At 42.7% G+C, this 21043-nt stretch overlaps 1 protein-coding gene across 1 annotated transcript in view; it reads right to left on the bottom strand.

Annotated features, from left to right (window-relative positions):
* The window catches only part of PDE1C (phosphodiesterase 1C), a 702427-nt gene that overhangs the window by 570628 nt on the left and 110756 nt on the right, over positions 1–21043 (bottom strand). The window lies entirely within an intron of this gene.

Here is a 21043-nt window from a genome sequence, read left to right as displayed (position 1 = left end):
CACTATGGGACCGGCCCAGCCTGCTTCTGTCATCTATCTCTACACTGGTGTTTGGGGGAAAATGACACCTCCTAACTCCTCAATGCTAGGCCCCTGGAAGATGGATACATTTCAGCAAGCCTTATATTTAGATAGATAAATGTATATAAACATCAACTGTCCCATTTATATATAGACAACCAGGGGCTTTAAAAATGTGTTCCTGGAACCATTTGCATCTGAGTTTTTAATATTAATCAGCTGAACAGTACCACTCTCTTGTTTTGTAACTGAAATTCTCAATATTTTCTTCCTGTATGTTGTATGTTAAATTATATTGTTTAAAGACAGAATGATCCTAATTACAAAACTGGGACACCAATGATCCAGGCGGCTATACCACCATGTCTACTTTGGATAAATCTGTGGACCTTATGCCACAACTGCTTTTACCCAGGGAATGAAGCAATTAAAATATTATTATGATCATATCATAATGGGCGTTCCAATATCCTGTATTTGCTTAAAGTACACTATGCTGCATGTTTATACTCTCTAGTTACACCTACTGAGCAACAAAGTGTCTGTGGAAAATGTCATATTTTTGCACCGGAAAATATTCTCAAGTGTTATACATAAGGTATATTTTATGGGTCCAGTTTGTGTATTTCGTCTTGCTTTCAAGCCTGGAAGGTGCAATGTGTTCTGTAAAATATAATTGTTTTTAATTTCCTAAATGGCCCATGACTAAGCATTGGTTTCTACCCTTCCACAATTTCAGCTTGTTTTTGATATCTTAGATAAGATAATGTCTCTGAAACAAGAATAACCACTTTATAAGATTAACACAATCTTATCTATGCCAAGTATTTGAGACTTCATTTATCCTACCTAATTTAGATTGTGTCTTGCTACCTTCACTTTTTAATGCTGCATTGTTTGTTGTTTGTTTGTTTGTTTTTATCATTTATTTTAAACAACCGGAACAAACATATAGATTTATTAATAAACACCTCAACATTTCACCCGTGAATGCCTCCTGTTTATTCCATGCTGTATCTCTTCAACTTTTTAAGTTTTTGCACCCAGGCCCTGAGTTGGACAACAAAACGTGAGTGCCTTCACTTTTGTTTGTATATTCATGGTAATATATATTTGTTCCAGTGTGACCCAGTAGACTCTTAAAGGGGAATTTTCAAACTCATAATTCATGAATTGCCTCCAGATTTCTTTAAAAGAAATAAAAACTGAAAAGGATGCTATTAAGGCGTTCGCACAGCACATTGGCCTGTGGGTGATACGGGAAAGTAATTAAAAGATTCGCCTGCATCTTTTTCCAAAGACTCTGCATGGGGTTAGACATGAACTGGGTACCTTGATCAGTTAACGTTTCTTTTGGGTACCCCACCCTAGAGAAAATAGTTATAAGGGCATCTGCTACTTTGTCTGAGCGAATTGAGGAAAAAGCTATTGTTTCTGGTAACTATTAGCTAGAGATGAGCGCACTCGGATTTCTGAAATCCGAGCCCACCCGAACGTTGCCGATCCGCGTCGGATCCGAGACAGATCCGGGTATTGGCGCCAAATTCAAATCTAAAACTGAGGCTCTGACTCATAATCCCGTTGTCGGATCTCGCGATACTCGGATCCTATAAATTCCCCGCTAGTCGCCGCCATCTTCACTCGGGCATTGATCAGGGTAGAGGGAGGGTGTGTTAGGTGGTCCTCTGTCCTGGTAGATCTCGTGCTGTGCTGTTTAGTTCTGTGCTGTGCTGTTTAGTTCTGTGCTGTGCTGTGCTGTGCTGTGTTCTGCAGTATCAGTCCAGTGGTGCTGTGTGCTGTGCTCTGTCCTTCTGAGGTCAGTGGTGCTGCTGGGTCCTGTGCTGTGTCCTGTTCAGTCCAGTGGTGCTGTGTCCTGTGCTCTGTGCTTCTAAGGGCATAGTTATTTCCCCAATATTCCCCTGTGTTTAAAAAAATAAAAAAAAGTTATTTAAAAAAATACCAAAAACTAATTTAATTTTTTTTAATTACCACAAAATTTGCACAACCAATCCTGCAGTATAAGCCCATTGGTACTGCAATATTACCAAGTTCACACATTCAGCAGTATCAGTCCAGTGGTGCTGTGTCCTGTGCTCTGTCCTGCTGAGTTCCGTAGTGCTGCTGGGTCCTGTGCCGTGTCCTGTTCAGTCCAGTGGTGCTGTGTCCTGTGCTCTGTGCTTCTAAGGGCATAGTTATTTTCCCATTATTCCCAAGTTTTTAAAAAATAAAAAAAAAGTAAAAAAAAATAAAAAATTTAAAATTAAAAAAAATATATATAATTATAACCAAATTTGCAAAACCAATCCAGCAGTATAAGTCCATTGGTACTGCAATATTACAAAGTTCACACATTCTGCAGTATCAGTCCAGTGGTGCTGTGTCCTGTGCTCTGTCCTGCTGAGTTCCGTAGTGCTGCTGGGTCCTGTGCCGTGTCCTGTTCAGTCCAGTGGTGCTGTGTCCTGTGCTCTGTGCTTCTAAGGGCATAGTTATTTCCCCATTATTCCCAAGTTTTTAAAAAATAAAAAAAAGTAAAAAAAAATTAAAAATTAAAAAAAATATATATAATTATAACCAAATTTGCAAAACCAATCCAGCAGTATAAGTCCATTGGTACTGCAATATTACCAAGTTCACACATTCTGCAGTATCAGTCCAGTGGTGCTGTGTCCTGTGCTCTGTCCTGCTGAGTTCCGTAGTGCTGCTGGGTCCTGTGCCGTGTCCTGTTCAGTCCAGTGGTGCTGTGTCCTGTGCTCTGTGCTTCTAAGGGCATAGTTATTTCCCCATTATTCCCAAGTTTTTAAAAAATAAAAAAAAAGTAAAAAAAATATATATAATTATAACCAAATTTGCAAAACCAATCCAGCAGTATAAGTCCATTGGTACTGCAATATTACCAAGTTCACACATTCTGCAGTATCTTGTGCTACTAATAATTTAAAACAAGAGGTATTGACGTGCTCTAAAACTACTGTATTGTTGTTTATATTTTATAAACACTACACTTGAAAGCTTGAGTCTTTCAATAAAAAAGTAACTGTCCATTGCACGAATATTTGCAACAGGGACAATTTTAGGGTTAAGAAAGTCAACTAATAACACTTCGACGCTGTCTGTCTTTATAAACACTACACTTGGAAGTTGGAGGAGGTATTGTGGCCCCGGCACCAAATTTACTACCGGGGCCACTCCACTGTGCAGTCCATATTTAGGTGTATCAGATATTAAACAACGGTGACAGTTGATGCCCAATTTTTTAATTATATTGTGGCCTCGGTACCAAATTGTGTACCGGAGCCACCACACTACGCAGTCCATACCCTTTTTTGGTGGAATTCTGACCCGTGGAGGGTTTTTTAATTATATTGTGGCCTCGGTACCAAATTGTGTACCGGGGCCACCACACTACGCAGTCAAGATAGATAGATGCGTATCATAGATAAAGTACATTCAGTGGTGTGGGGCAAATTGAAAAATATTCAAAATGCACTGACATTATCAAAAACAAGAGGTTGTCACACGCTAAAACTCCAACATGTATATGATGGAGAGGATGGAGGAGCAGCCATATGTGCAGTGTAATGCAGACCTGTTGAAGGTTTTTTATATATTTTATTGTGGTGCCCAGTGCCCACTCCTCTACGCAGTCCAGATACATTTATTGGTGCGAATCATAAAAGTTCAGGGTTTTTAATATATATTGTGGTGACCCACTCCTCTACGCAGTCCAGGTACATTTATTGGTGCGAATCATACAAGTTGATGGTTTTCTTATTATATATATTGTGGTGACCCACTCCTCTACGCAGTCCAGATACATTTATTGGTGCGAATCATAAAAGTTCAGGGTTTTTAATATATATTGTGGTGACCCACTCCTCTACGCAGTCCAGGTACATTTATTGGTGCGAATCATACAAGTTGATGGTTTTCTTATTATATATATTGTGGTGACCCACTCCTCTACGCAGTCCAGAAACATTTATTGGTGCGAATCATAAAAGTTCAGGGTTTTTAATATATATTGTGGTGACCCACTCCTCTACGCAGTCCAGGTACATTTATTGGTGCGAATCATACAAGTTCAGGGTTTTTAATATATATTGTGGTGACCCACTCCTCTACGCAGTTCAGGTACATTTATTGGTGCGAATCATACAAGTTGATGGTTTTCTTATTATATATATTGTGGTGACCCACTCCTCTACGCAGTCCAGGTACATTTATTGGTGCGAATCATACAAGTTCAGGGTTTTTAATATATATTGTGGTGACCCACTCCTCTACGCAGTCCAGGTACATTTATTGGTGCGAATCATACAAGTTGATGGTTTTCTTATTATATATATTGTGGTGACCCACTCCTCTACGCAGTCCAGAAAGATACCTCGTTGCAACGTTTTGGACTAATAACTATATTGTGAGGTGTTCAGAATACACTGTAAATTAGTGGAAATGCTTGTTATTGAATGTTATTGAGGTTACTAATAGCATAGGAGTGAAAATAAGCCCAAAAACTTGATTTTTAAACTTTTATGTTTTTTCCAAAAAAAATCAGAATCCAAAACCTTAAATCCGAACCGAGACCTTTCGTCAAGTGTTTTGCGAGACAAATCCGAACCCCAAAAATAATAAAAATCCGGATCCTAAACACAAAACACGAGACCTCAAAAGTCGCCGGTGCACATCCCTACTATTAGCTTAATCCACTACAGCCAGAATGTACTCTTTCCCTGAGCTACTGGGAATGGCTAGGGAACCCACAATATCCACAGCAACCCATTCAAAGGGTTCTGATATGATGGACATGGGATCGAGAGGGGCCCTCCCCACATCACCAGACTTCCCAACAACCTGGCACACATGGCATGAGCGACAGTACTAGGTTATGTCAGTCAGCATGCCAAGCCAGTAAAAATTATGTACCAAACAAGCTTAGTTCTGGCAACACCCAAATGTCCTGCTAGGGGTATCTCATGGGCTACTTTCAGCAACCCTTCCCTAGAGGTTTGAGGTACAACTAGTTGCCTGTTAGCAATTACATCTGGATGCATACTCGTGAAGTTTTTTTCTCTGTACAAAAGGCCATTTTCCCCAAAAATTCTATCTTCCTTTCTTTACAGACAGGCCTGACTGACCTTCCCCCTTACTGTCGATAAACTGTGATCAGTGTTTTGTTCTGTTTTAAAAGTGTCCCTTCTGAGCTTGTCAGTGTTGCACACAGCATAGGTCGTTCATTCAAATCACTACCTGAATCTGCAGCTTCTACAGTGAGGAAGAGAGTGGAGGGGGATTAGCTTTCTAATGAACTTCCCTCCAAACTTTCAGGGATTAATGCACAGCTTCTCTGTGCTGCATTCTGGGTCACTACTGCTAAGACATTTGATACATTTTCACACTTTGGGTCACCTTCAAAACTGGGCACATGTAATTCAATCTGACTACCTAAAACATTAGCAGACATGGTATCACATTTAGGCACAATTTCACACATTTTGCCCTAATCAAATTCACAACCTAGGGGATTTAAAGTGTTAGTCTCTCCAACAAGAGCATAATCATCAAACACATTGGCACATAATCCCTCCCTCTGCATCACAGGTACCTGCAAATCTGCATGAGTATTGTCAGCAGTACATCGTCAGCAGAAATCAACTGAGGAAGAATAGAGTTAGTTTGCACCAGTGCATCAGAAATGACATCACTTTAATTTATATCAGCAGCGCACATCCTTCCCAAATCAGTCCCCAACAGTACCGTGGCAGAAGATTATCTAGTACTCCAACGTCTCGTATTCCTCTGCCAGTTCCCCAATCTAGGTATACACTGGCTAGGGGTACTGCAGAATGTAGCCCCCCCCCCTCGCACAGCAATAGTCTTCTCGGGAATAATGTTCTCTGGGCTCACTAGAGCTGGATGTATAAGAGTCAGGTCTGCGCCAGAATCTAACAACCCAAGTGCGACTTGGTGTCCTAACTTAACCGCTTACAGATTGTCTCTGGGGCGTTCTTGGGGTCCTCCTGCACACAGGACAGCAGGCACTGGCTTTCCTGTCGGGTCCCCACCAGGAGAAGGAGTTGTTTTCTTCTTTATGGGGCAATTGACAATGATGTGCCCCACTTCATCACATGTAAAACACCTGCCGCCAGTTGCCAAAACAGGTTTTCCCTCCACCCAAAATCCGCAGATCATCTCAGCCACTGTGTCTACTACACTATCCTGTGGTAACGCCTTGCATAGTAATTGCTACCTGTTCTACTCGTCTCACCACCTTTTCAAAAGTATCCAAACCTGCTGTCACACGATGGTCCTTCAGCTTCTCTAACCGAGGACCAACACACTCACCTGTCTCTCACTGATTCCATGTTCCGGCTGCTGGCGTCCTGTCTCCGCTGCTGCGCATGCGCTGACTCTATCTTTTATGTCCTCTGCATGCTCCCTATTGGATAACCATTCTGGCTCTAAACTTTAAAAGGCACTTCCCCCTGGTCCTCAGTGCCTTTTGATCGTGTTACCTGCCTGGTCATAGACTCTCTGTCTCGCTCCCCGTGTGATCCATTTGGTCTTCAGTGCTCCACCTGCTGCTGTGCCGCTGGCTAAAGAGCTTATGCTCCACCTGTCTCTGCTGTGCCACTGGCTAAAGAGCTTATGCTCCACCTGTCTCCGCTGTGCCGCTGGCTAAAAAGCTTACGCTCCACCTGTCTCCACTGTGCTGCTGGCTAAAGAGCTTATGCTCCACCTGTCTCCACTGTGCCGCTGGCTAAAGAGCTTACGCTCCACCTGTCTCCACTGTGCCGCTGGCTAAAAAGCTTACGCTCCACCTGTCTCCGCTATGCCGCTGGCTAAAGAGCTTATGCTCCATCTATCTCCGCTGTGCCGCTGGCTAAAGAGCTTACGCTCCACCTGTCTCTGCTGTGCCGCTGGCTAAAGAGCTTATGCTCCATCTGTCCTCCCTGTGCCGCAGGCTGAAGAGCTTGCACTCCATTTCTTCATTGTGCCGCTGGCCACAAGATCCTCCATCTCTTTCTACTATATTGCTGGCCTTAAGGGCTCTCGCTCCTCCATTCCTTAACACTATTCTTCACAAGAGCTTACACTTCACCATTCAACTTCATCATTGTCTACAGGGCTTGTGCTCTATCTCCTCTGCTGTACCTTGTCTAATCCATTCAGTCTATTCCCCTAAAGGGTCTCGCCTGACACTCCTGGTAAGGGCCGCGAAATGCGGGCGGATGCAGCTAACGCCAAACCACCTTGCGGAGGTTCCTGGTGAAAAACGTCCGTTCGTTAGACTCCGCACCTTGCTACGAGTAGCGCCAAGTTGGGCAAATCAAAGAATCCAATCTACCAAACCGTGACACCTGCAACATACAGGCTACTCATCTTACCACCTTTCCAGAGATATCCAACCCTGCAACCCGCATGGCTACTCCTCTCACCACCTTTCCAGAAGTATCCAACCCTGTAACCTGCAGTGTGAAGGTAACTGTCCAGGGCAGACTCCTCACTTGGTTCAACAGAGGTATTTGTGGTAATGTCCAGTGCTCATTGCTCTCCTGAAGCAGAGAGGTTTTCTCCACTGCCTCCTCCGACACTTAGCTTCTGATCAGCCTCCGTAAGTGCTTGAATCAGTTGCTCTCGGTTCCTGCCGGGGATGACAAGTCCTCTTTCGACACTCAAAGCCAAAAGCTTGTCCTTTTTCATCTGTTTTTAGTCAGAGACCATCCTGTACCTCACACTTCCACCAAATAAGAAATAGAAAAGGATAACAAGAAGGAGGGGGGGAACAAAAACTATATGTGCAGTATGTCCTTTAAAATTTTGTAAGCCTTGAGCGTAATCTCTGGTCAATTAGGATGCTGACTCTTTCTAGAATAACACACCACTAATTCACTTATTATAAGTTCTTATGATAAAAAAGAAAAATATTACCCACCAAGCTGCCAACCAGTTTGTAACAAACGCCCAGCCTGTCCCAGATACAGTAATCTGAACAGCTAGCAATGACTGGCGTCACCTTAGTCACTTAGCGATGAATACACCTTTTCTGCCACCACAAAGGGTTTATTATGGTGTCCTTACGTTCACCAGATCCACTTATTAATGTTTCACACTTAAATCAAATACACATGTAGCATGAGCCTCCCTGGGCTTCCGAAGATCACAAAGAATCTTGGAGTACACACTAAATTAAATTTATTTAATCTGAAAAATGTTTCCGAGGCTTTGTTTCAAAAATGAATAACAATACATACAATATGTTGCACAAATAAGTTTCAGAAAATAAAATAGGAAATAAAATCAGAGTCACTACTTACTAGTTAAGACCTGGTATGTGAGGGAACACTTTTGAGAAATATGGGACATTTCAGTCTTGATAAACCCCCTCATGAAAAAGCACACATTATTGTCTGAGGCAGAAGATTTTAAACCCTTCTTACAGGCTTTTCAACCCCACCTTAGGATTTACATTTTCAATTCAGTCAGATTGATTCCAAAAATGACGCAGAGCTTTCCAAAGTAAATTATCTATCACTATGATTTTTGTCTGGGCACCTCAGGGAATCTCTCACCTCTGCTTGAGTGGCTACATGGTTTACAACTTTGGGGCTTCAAACTCCTCCAAGATCCTAATCTATCCCGAGCCTGGATAGTTTAAAAAGATTAATGACACTTGCATAAGTTCAAACTCATGTCATCTAGATTACATTACAAGGTTACATAAAATATTCACATTGTCATACATAAATTCAACAGAAAATAACAATCAGTCATTAGATATACTACATAATCAGCACAGGCTGTATGCTCGGTCACACAACTATGTTGGTCAAAGGGTTATCGTTTTGTGTTAGCTGTGTAGAGGTTGATAATAGGGTAACTTAGTGAGATTAAGACACATCCTTATTCAATCAAACTTTCCCTCTACTGTACATCTATCAAACGTTCCGTTAAATTCCACCTATTTTGTATATCTTCTGTCAACTTCATCGCTACTTGCTTAACTCAGCACGTGGTAATCAACTGTCACAAAAAAAATTGTCTCCAATACAGAAGCCACAGTGGTTGAAAGCTATTTGCATAGGCCTCAGTGCATCTTACATACTGTGTGGGCCTGATTCATTAAGGAAAGTTAAGTAACAAAATTGAGTAAGTAGTCTCCTGGACAAAGCTATGTTGCAATGCAAGGGGTGCAAACTAGTTTTCTATTTTGCACATAAGTTAAATACTGTCTGTTTTTTCATGTAGCACACAAATAATTGATAGCTTATTTGTAAACTAAAATTTAAAGTTGATATTTGTGTGCTACATGAAAAACAGATAGTATTTAACTTATGTGCAAAATAGAAAACTAGTTTGTAGATTATTCAACACCATTCCCAGCATCTATCTCAGGGCACGGGCAGATTTCATCATTCAGTAAACATTTTAGTCGTTTAGTGATTGTGCCGATTTCAGGGTGCAATTGGTTGGGGAATCTGGCCTGGATAAACATAACTCTTGCTTTATCTTATGACCGAAATATTGATGCAACTGCACATAAACTTTTCCACACTATATTCAATACATCCACTTATAAATTTCCACTCTGACCACTGTCTATAGACAGACAACCCTTAAATATGTGGTAAAAGAATAAAACATGTTGATAGAATATGTCTTTAAGATGGTGATAGAAGAAGGGAACGAATGTGTCCATATTGACTGACCAAGCACTAATACCTATTGACAATGACTTTGTACAAATGACAAATAGATGAATGTTTTAAAAGTTTGGACTCTGCAATTTAGATATTATAGACTCATCGGTACTCTGGTAACAACTACATTTTCATGCTATAGCAAAAGGGTATGTTTATAAAGCAAATTTCTATAGCAAAGTTTGGATATGGGCTTTCATTCACCATCTACATAACTCAACACCAGCACCTTGATTCAGACTTTTCTGCTTCTGCCTGAGCTTCCATGCTTGCAGAGGTTGTTATGGTAGTATCACCATGTGACTTTTCTTTTTCTTACAGAAGTATTTTTCTTATGTGCTCAGACTACAGGGCTAGAAACAAGTCAACATTGTTCGTACCCCAAACACTGAACCCAAAGACCCTACAGGCTGCTTTACACGGTCATCATCCATGTTGCATGGGAACCTTGACTTCTTCACGTCCAGGCCTATTACTCCTCAACTGCAACATTAACACCATTGGTGTCACTTCTATTTTGTTTTATTAATAATAATAATAATAATAATAATAATAATAATAATAATTAAAATAAGTTATTTTAAATCCAACCTGAACTGTTACTTATAATTGGATAAATTATCCTCACTTTAGAGATTAAATGTTGTATTCACTGATTATGTAAGGGGAAGCCCTGCTCACATTTGAAGAGTTTTTTTGAGCCCAAGACACTTCATTAAGTTTAGTATAATTTCAAGTACAAGTCAGCTATCCATTATTAAAAATAAATTAATTATTTTTCAGTGGATTAACATCTGCCCATAGGGTTGACTGTGAGTTGCATTAAAAGGTAGTTGGAGGACAAATCTATGAGATTAATTTCATATTTTAAATATTGGTTCTTTGAGGAAAAAACATGTCCCTTAGATACTATATTGTTTTGTACAGCACATCTGTGTATATTTTAGACAGTGTCATTAAAATAATTGTACGTTTCTTAATGATATATATATACAAAACAAACATTTGAGAAACAACACTCATAACATTATGAGAGCCAAAGAACAACCCAAATGTTGATTCATCTGTCACAGGAAATTATAAAGATCATCATACTTTTAACAACTTCTCCTAATTCTATTTGGATGAATTAAATTTATCATCAACAAATTTCAGGGATAATCAAATTTGCAAATATATTTTTGTGTATTTTATAAATAATAAACTTAGCAATCTTTAAACTTGCTCTAATAATATTCATATTCCTGTTTACTACCCTACTAGTGATCTGCAGAATATTGCCCTATTACAACTACCATAGAGTATCCTTAACAGACATTTATTGGGGTATATTTACTAAACTGCGGGTTTGCAAAAGTAGAGCTGTGGCCTATAGCAACCAATCAGAATCTAGCTGTCAGTTTTAGAATGTACTAAATAAATGATAACTATAATCTGATTGGTTGCTAAAGGCAATATCTCCACTTTTTCAAAGCCGCAGTTTGGTAAATATATCCCATTGACTTATTTTGAAGAGTAAATCATGACTAAGTGAAACAAGAAATGTTCCGAAAATTGGATTCACTTCAATCTCTTACATTCTATGCTGTACATAATTACTTGCACACAGAGACATTCATGGAAACTGGTGTATCAGTTAATGTGTAAAAAAAAGTGATGTATTGCATAACAACCAGATGTTTGTTTTCATTTAATAAAAGCTTCTAAATAATTGCAGAATCCAATTGGCTGCAGCACTTTTATTTTACCCAGTTACCTGTGTATCTGCTTTCACAATTGTCCTACACTGTGTCCCTGCCCTTTCCACAAAGTTATTATAAGGTCCAATGTTCAGTTGTATTTCACTGTTTCACTGATCTAACAGGCCACAGCCAAGTCCTGCTAAACCATGATTGAAAAATCACCAGACCACACACCCTAATTTTTCAGCTTTCCCTTTTTTTACAATGAAATTATGGATGTCTGGAGGGTAAGGGGAATTCATAATCACTTCACAGTTCAGTGGTAATACTTCCTATATAAGAACTGTCATTAATATAGTCAATGCAGTGGTACTAATGGTGATGGCACCCAAGAAAGTCAGGTGCTTGGCGATGCTGCTTCATCTGTTTAGGCTTCAATGTGCATGTACTAACCACACACATTGTGCCGCAAGAGTTCTGCAGTGCTGTGCAGTAGGCAGCACGAAATGAATAAACAAGACAAGTGACATGACGTAATATAACATGACGCAATTGGCAATACTTAATACAACATGACAAGTGTCAAATACAGCAATACATATGTAACAAAGAACAGGTTAAATAGTATAGTGCAGACATGGAAGAGGTCAAGGGAGGGGCATAGCAGCGGGGTAGAGCAAGACAAAACTGGCTAGCAGGATAGACACAAACATGAGAGATGAGGGAAGATACTGTGTATGTGACACAAGTAGGATCTTGAGCGTGGGATGTTAGGGCACATGTATAAGAGAGTATGGGGTTGGACACAAGAGGAGAGAGGGCCCTGCTTGTGAGAGCTTACAATCTAATACATCGTAACAGAACTTTTACTTAAATTTTTGAATAGCCCAACAGCTGAAGCCGTCTCTATTTCAAAACTGTAATTCACCAGTTAGTAGTGTTAGCTATTACCCTTTTCCCTCTTATATTAATGGAGATTAACTATGACATTCTGTGATATGTGTACCAAGGTGTGCCTTGAAAATTAAAACAACATCTGTGTCTACATTTTTGGACAGCTTATAAAAGTATTATGAGATCACATGTTAAAATTGTTTTCACACTTGCTGTCCCCTACATCTATCAGTAAATTAAATGTTGTATTATGCACTAAAAGTGGGATTTGGTGTAAGGGCAGTTTTAAGACAAACTGGCTTTCAAGGCGAAGCTTTAAATGCACCCCAAATGACAACATTGAGAAATTTGTGACATGTTTTCAACACTGATGCACATTTTTTTTTACATAGTATACAAAATATTATCTACTCTGTGCACATTCGTATCATTGAAAGAAAGGGAAAGGTAAAACTGCACAGACACTATCCCTGTCCCTCTTATGGTATATTGTCCATACTATTACATCATATCAGGGAGAGGTGCTACCTTGAAGTCATAAAAAACTTAGGGCCTTATGTAGAGTTGGATGCAATTACGCTTATGCACACTGCATTCCATAATTTACTTAGTATTCTGAGATTCAAAATAGTACACAAATTCTGCACATTTTGTGAGATAGGCTTCTATCTCCAATGATTTCACAATGATTGGTTCAAATTACTTTGAATATTGAGGAACATCCCACAATCAGATTCGCCGTAAACAAGCTCATGGAGCAGGAACAAGCTGTCGAAGTCGAATAACTGTATGAAGTCGGCTAAATTTATTAATAATGGTTTACCATGCAATTAATAACGCAATTGCACAGGTAAAAAACACACACTTACTGTCACTCACCGGACTGTGAGTGCTTCTTCCCGTATATTTAGGAACCGTGGTCGTCCTCCATCCTGAGGGTCTGTGCATGCGCAGCCCTTTCAAACCCTTCAGTACCTGTTCCTTTAACTTAATTGGCAAATCAGGCAACACTCCCTATATTAAGCACCTGTGGTCAATACCACGTTGCCTGATCTTGGAGTCTCATTCCCCATGAGCCTCTGAAGGTGTTCCTGTGTTTCCTCGTGTATTCAGCGCTGCTGATTCCTGTGGTTTCCAAACCACTTCTACCCCTGTGGTTTCCATACCACTTCTACTCCTGTGGTTTCCTAACCACTTCAACCCTCCTGTGTATCATCGTGACTGTTAGCTGATTCCTATCCGCTGCCTCCGTGCACTACAGTCTTCAAGCCACTTCAACTCCGCTGTGTATCATCGTGACTGTTAGCTGATTCCTATCCGCTGCCTCCGTGCACTACAGTCTTCAAGCCACTTCAACTCTGCTGTGTATCATCGTGACTGTTAGCTGATTCCTATCCGCTGCCTCCGTGCACTACAGTCTTCAAGCCACTTCAACTCTGCTATGTGCCATCATGACTGTTAGCTGATTCCTATCCGCCGCCTCCGTGCACTACAGTCTTCAATCTACTTCAACTCACCTGTGTGCCATCATGACTGTTAGCTGATTCCTATCCGCTGCCTCCGTGCACTACAGTCTTCAATCTACTTCAACTCGCCTGTTTTTCATCGTGACTGTTTGGCTGATTCCTGTCCGCTGCCTCCGTGCGCTTCAGTCTTCAGCTCATCTCATCTCTCCCGTGTTTCCTCGAGACTGCTACAGCTGATTGCTATCCGCTACCTCCGTGTATCTGCAGAGTCCTGCTGCTGCTACTTCTCAGTTCTACTCGTCCTTCAACAGCTGACCCGCTCTCCGTGCTTCTTCGTGTTCCCGCTGGTCTCTACTCGCCAGTCTGCATCGGATCTGCGCCTCACTGTTTTCATCTCATCTAGATCATCGCTACTCTTCAGGGTCCTCCAGGAGTCCAGTCCTACATATTACTGCTTCCTGAGTATTTGTTCCCCTGCTGGTCTACCTACCTGTGCGCTGCACCTACTTGATTACCGCTTCACCCCTCCAGGGACTTCGCATCCTGCCGGCCTCCAGTCATTCAGGTATCTCTGCACTCCTGTCTGACAGCCTGCTTCTGAACCACGGTATGCATACTTCCCATTGACTGTGCTGGTGTATTGCATATCTTGCTGGACTGAGTTTGTTCTCCTCTGGAGTTTACTATCCGCTGAGACTATTGCCATCATTGACTGTGTTATCTTGTGCCGGATTACCTCAAGTGACTTTCTATGATTGCAGTGCTGTTCAATCATTAATATATTGTGCATGTTATTGTGGATCAAGTTTAAGGTGCCCGTGTATCCCCTGTATTGCAGTCTCTCCCCGTGCTCCTCCTCACATATATATTCAGTGGTACAACTTGCTAGAGGCAGACCACTGATCCCTGTTTCCTGTGTCACCTGTTCCAGTATCCTCTCACATAGCAGTGGTACAACTTGCTAACGCAGACCACTGACTCCCCGGATACCTCCACTTGGATTTCATTCCTTCACTCAGACAGCGGTACAACTTGCTACCGCAGACCACTGACTACCCTCACGTGTCCTTTGTCCATACAGTTCCTCGTGTATTACTACATCCATATTACCAGTGCTGCTAGTCATAGACTTTCCTGAGCATCTCTATCATCTACTATTTCCTGTTCCGTGATCACCCTGCTACCAGAGAACCATATTACCATCTATACTGCTCTGGTAAGCCTATCACCTGGTGATCCCTGGGTAAAGACTCCTAGTGCCTGTGACAGTAAGATCAGGCCATGACAGACCCAGATACGGAACCTACAGCCAAAGAGATGCTGCAGCATCTGGTCACCCGTGTGGAGCAACAGGATGCTCGCCAACAGCTGTTACTTCAATGCTACCAGTCGTTAGCCTCCCAAGGACCATCTGGACAGCCTGTTACAGCTAATGTTGAAGCTCCTGTGCTTTCCTCCGTTTCCCCAGTGCCATCCCAGGTGTCTACAGCTCCCACGCTTCACCTGCCTACTCCGTCAAAGTACGAGGGAGACCCCAAAATTAGTAGGGGTTTCCTTAACCAATGCTCAGTTCATTTTGAGCTCCAACCTCAAAATTTTTCTACCCACCGTTCCAGAGTGGCCTATCTTATCTCATTGTTTTCTGGACAAGCTCTGGCTTGGGCCTCCCCTCTGTGGGAGAGAAACGATCCTGTATTACAAGATAGTGCCAAATTCATTTCTATGTTCCGAAGTGTGTTCGATGAACCAGGTCGTGTGACCTCTGCTGCTTCCAGCATTCTTCGTTTACGTCAAGGTTCTCATACAGTAGGCCAGTACGTCATTCAATTTAGGATATTAGCCTCTGAACTTCAGTGGAACACTGAAGCATTAATTGCCGCCTTCTGGCAGGGGCTCTCCGATAAAATTAAAGATGCACTGACTACCCAAGAGCTTCCTTCGTCACTAGAAGATTTGATCTCTCTTTGCCATCGTGTAGACATGAGGTTTCGTGAAAGAGAATCTGAGAAAACAACTTCAGTTAAAGCACCTCTTCGCTCAACCCCTCAGTTTCGTCCAGCTTCACCTTCCGTGATTCCCATGGAGATAGGACGTTCCAAATTATCTTTAGAAGAGAGGAAACGAAGAGTAAAGAATAGACTTTGTATCTATTGTGCTGATTCCACACATATGCTCAGTTCTTGCCCTAAGAAATCGGGAAATGCCAGGCCCTAACTAGTTCTGGAGAGGTGAAGTTAGGGTCCCTGGAGTCCTCTCCATCTTCTATGAAATTAAAAGTCTCAGGCACTGATTGATTCTGGAGCAGCAGGAAATTTCATTTCTAAATCCCTAGTGAATCAATGGTCCCTACCAGTGATTACTTTGAAAACACTGATTACTGTGACTGCTATAGATGGATCACGTCTCATCAATGGTCTCATCACTCAGAGTACATCTCCAGTAACACTTCAGATTGGTGTGCTACACCATGAAGAGATCTCGTTTTTAATTCTTCCAGTTACGACAAGTCCGATTGTCTTAGGCCTTCCATGGCTTCAATGTCATTCTCCCCAGATTGACTGGCGCACTCCTCAAGTTACGTCTTGGGGAGCTGAATGTCATCATCGTTGTCTTTCTCAAGTCATTCCTCTTAAAGTACAGCAATCTTCCATCTCATCTTCCTCACCGGGACTCCCTCCTCAGTATGCTTCATTTGCCGATGTTTTTGATAAAGCTCAGTCTGAACGTCTTCCTCCTCATCGTTCTTGGGATTGTCCGATCGATCTTCTACCTGGCAAGACTCCTCCTAGGGGTCGGGTCTATCCACTTTCGTTACCTGAAACTCAAGCCACATCTGAGTACATCCAGGAGAATCTCCAGCGAGGGTTCATTCGACCTTCCACCTCTCCCGCTGGAGCCGGATTCTTCTTCGTAAAAAAGAAGGATGGATCACTACGCCCCTGCATAGATTTTCGTGGACTCAATGCCATTACTATTAAGAATCGGTATCCCATTCCATTGATCACTGAGTTATTTGATCGCATCAAGGGAGCTCGGATCTTTACCAAGTTGGATCTTCGTGGTGCCTATAATTTAATTAGAATCCGTCCCGGTGACGAATGGAAGACAGCGTTCAACACCAGAGATGGGCATTATGAATATCTAGTAATGCCTTTCGGGTTGTGCAATGCCCCCGCTGTTTTCCAAGGCTTCGTTAATGAGATCTTTCGGGACTTATTATATGTATGTGTCGTTGTCTACCTGGACGACATATTGATCTTTTCACAGGACCTGCCTTCTCATCACCAACATGTGGCAGAGGTCCTTTCCAGACTCCGGGAAAATTCATTATTCTGTAAACTAGAAAAATGTTCATTCGAGTTGCCCCAGATTCCATTTTTGGGGTATATTGTTTCCGGAGTTGGCCTGAAGATGGATCCAGACAAGGTGAATGCTGTATTACATTGGCCCCAGCCAACTACTCTTCGTGCTATCCAGCGTTTTTTAGGTTTCGCCAATTACTATAGACGCTTCATTCAAGACTTCTCGTCCATTGCATCTCCTATTGTGGCCCTGACTCGTAAAGGGGCCAATACTAAGCAATGGTCATCCGAGGCCCTCCAAGCCTTTCAAATTATTAAAGAGTCCTTCTCCTCTGCTCCCATTCTTCGACAGCCTGATGTGACACTTCCCTTCTTCCTAGAAGTAGATGCCTCTAATGTGGGCTTAGGAGCCATTCTCTCCCAACGCTCGGACCAACAAAAATTCCATCCTTGTGCCTTTTACTCTCGGGGTCTCCTGCCTGCAGAGAAAAATTACACGATCGGGGACAAGGAGTTGCTGGCTATCAAAGTTGCATTAGAGGAGTGGAGATACTTATTGGAAGGAGCTCGTCATCCGGTGACGATTTTCACAGATCATAAGAACCTGTCATATCTACAGTCTGCCCAATGCTTGAATCCTCGTCAAGCAAGATGGTCTCTTTTCTTTTCCCGTTTCGAATTAATCATAACCTTCAAACCAGCTGCCAAGAACAAGAAAGCTGACGCTCTATCTCGAGCTTTTGTGACGTCCTCTGACGTTGAAGAGGTTTCCAACCATTCTATATTAGACCCCAAATGTATCTCGCTGGCTGCTTCGTCCACCAAAGTGCTACCATTTGGGAAGACCCTCGTGCCTCCTACTCTGAGGAGGAAAATCCTTTCGTGGTTCCATTCTTCTCGTTTTTCTGGACATGCTGGTGAACGCAAGACCTTTGAGATTCTCTCTCGAAGTTACTGGTGGCCCTCGATGAGGAGAGACGTCAAAGAGTTTGTTGCTTCCTGTGAATTGTGTTCTCAGTTCAAATCCTCCCGCAGAACTCCAGCGGGGTTGCTGCAACCACTACCCATTCCGGTCAAGCCCTGGACCCATATTAGTATGGACTTTGTTACTGATTTGCCATCTAGTAAAAATTGTAATACTATTTGGGTAGTGGTAGACAGATTTTCGAAGATGGCTCATTTTGTCCCTTTGTCCGGTTTGCCTTTCTCGTCTACTCTGGCTGAACATTTCGTTAAAGAAATCTTTCGTATCCATGGATGTCCGTCTGAGATTGTGTCAGATAGAGGAGTACAATTCGTTTCCAGATTCTGGCGGGCCCTTTGTAAAACCTTGGGCATACGATTAGCACTCTCATCTTCTTACCATCCACAATCAAACGGACAAACTGAACGGGTCAATCAAGATCTCGAGACCTTTATAAGGATGTTCTCATCAGCCAATCAAGACAACTGGGTAGAATTTCTTCCTTGGGCTGAATTCGCCCATAACAACATGTACCATGAGTCATCGTCCAAAACTCCATTCTTTGTGGTTTACGGTCACCATCCGTCTTTTCCGGAATTTCCTGCCCTCCCTCCCACCCAAGTTCCTGCTGTGGAGACTGTTTGTCAGACCTTCAAAAACATCTGGTCTCAGGTCAAAACCTGTTTAAAGAAGACATCTGACAAATATAAGTCTTTCGCAGATAAGAAGAGGCGGGCTATTCCACCACTAAAAATTGGAGATCGTGTCTGGTTATCTACCAAAAATATTCGTTTGAGGGTCCCATCTATGAAATTCGCTCCTCGTTTTATTGGTCCATATAGGATCATTCAAGTAATAAATCCAGTTTGTGTCAAACTTCTACTTCCTAAGAATCTTCGTATTTCCAATGCCTTCCATTTGTCCTTGCTCAAACCTCTCATCAACTGTTTCTCGACTCCTCCTTCAGCACCTCAGCCAGTTCAAGTTCATCAGGAGGAATATTTCGAGATTACTCAGGTATTGGACGCAAAAATTTCGCGAGGAGTTCTCCGTTTCCTCGTTCATTGGAAGGGCTTTGGTCCTGAGGAGCGTTCATGGATCAAAGCTGAAGATCTCAACGCCCCAGCTCTTCTTAAGAAGTTTTATTCCAAAAATCCGGACAAGCCCGGTTCCAGGCGTTCTGTGCCCACCTTTAAAAGGGGGGGTACTGTCACTCACCGGACTGTGAGTGCTTCTTCCCGTATATTTAGGAACCGTGGTCGTCCTCCATCCTGAGGGTCTGCGCATGCGCAGCCCTTTCAAACCCTTCAGTACCTGTTCCTTTAACTTAATTGGCAGATCAGGCAACACTCCCTATATTAAGCACCTGTGGTCAATACCACGTTGCCTGATCTTGGAGTCTCATTCCCCATGAGCCTCTGAAGGTGTTCCTGTGTTTCCTCGTGTATTCAGCGCTGCTGATTCCTGTGGTTTCCAAACCACTTCTACCCCTGTGGTTTCCATACCACTTCTACTCCTGTGGTTTCCTAACCACTTCAACCTTCCTGTGTACCATCGTGACTGTTAGCTGATTCCTATCCGCTGCCTCCGTGCACTACAGTCTTCAAGCCACTTCAACTCTGCTGTGTATCATCGTGACTGTTAGCTGATTCCTATCCGCTGCCTCCGTGCACTACAGTCTTCAAGCCACTTCAACTCTGCTGTGTATCATCGTGACTGTTAGCTGATTCCTATCCGCTGCCTCCGTGCACTACAGTCTTCAATCTACTTCAACTCGCCTGTGTTTCATCGTGACTGTTTGGCTGATTCCTGTCCGCTGCCTCCATGCGCTTCAGTCTTCAGCTCATCTCATCTCTCCCGTGTTTCCTCGAGACTGCTACAGCTGATTCCTATCCGCTACTCTCCGTGCTCAACAGTTCCAGCTCAGCTCTGCTCTCCCGTGTTTCATCATTGCTGCACCTGCTGGTTGCTATCCGCTACCTCCGTGTATCTGCAGAGTCCTGCTGCTGCTACTTCTCAGTTCTACTCGTCTTTCAACAGCTGACCCGCTCTCCGTGCTTCTTCGTGTTCCCGCTGGTCTCTACTCGCCAGTCTGCATCGGATCTGCGCCTCACTGTTTTCATCTCATCTAGATCATCGCTACTCTTCAGGGTCCTCCAGGAGTCCAGTCCTACATATTACTGCTTCCTGAGTATTTGTTCCCCTGCTGGTCTACCTACCTGTGCGCTGCACCTACTTGATTACCGCTTCACCCCTCCAGGGACTTCGCATCCTGCCGGCCTCCAGCCGTTCAGGTATCTCTGCACTCCTGTCTGACAGCCTGCTTCTGAACCACGGTATGCATACTTCTCATTGACTGTGCTGGTGTATTGCATATCTTGCTGGACTGAGTTTGTTCTCCTCTGGAGTTTACTATCCGCTGAGACTATTGCCATCATTGACTGTGTTATCTTGTGCCGGATTACCTCAAGTGACTTTCTATGATTGCAGCGCTGTTCAGTCATTAATATATTGTGCATGTTATTGTGGATCAAGTTTAAGGTGCCCGTGTATCCCCTGTATTGCAGTCTCTCCCCGTGCTCCTCCTCACATATATATTCAGTGGTACAACTTGCTAGAGGCAGACCACTGATTCCTGTTTCCTGTGTCACCTGTTCCAGTATCCTCTCACATAGCAGTGGTACAACTTGCTAACGCAGACCACTGACTCCCCGGATACCTCCACTTGGATTTCATTCCTTCACTCAGACAGCGGTACAACTTGCTACCGCAGACCACTGACTACCCTCACGTGTCCTTTGTCCATACAGTTCCTCGTGTATTACTACATCCATATTACCAGTGCTGCTAGTCATAGACTTTCCTGAGCATCTCTATCATCTACTATTTCCTGTTCCGTGATCACCCTGCTACCAGAGTACCATATTACCATGTATACTGCTCTGGTAAGCCTATCACCTGGTGATCCCTGGGTAAAGACTCCTAGTGCCCATGACGCTTACATTCACACTTACAT

This window comes from Mixophyes fleayi, chromosome 5 (assembly GCF_038048845.1).
Source record: "Mixophyes fleayi isolate aMixFle1 chromosome 5, aMixFle1.hap1, whole genome shotgun sequence".
NCBI lineage: Eukaryota > Metazoa > Chordata > Amphibia > Anura > Limnodynastidae > Mixophyes > Mixophyes fleayi.
The sequence above is the reverse complement of the archived record's forward strand: the minus strand, read 5'-3'. Positions and strand labels throughout refer to the sequence as shown.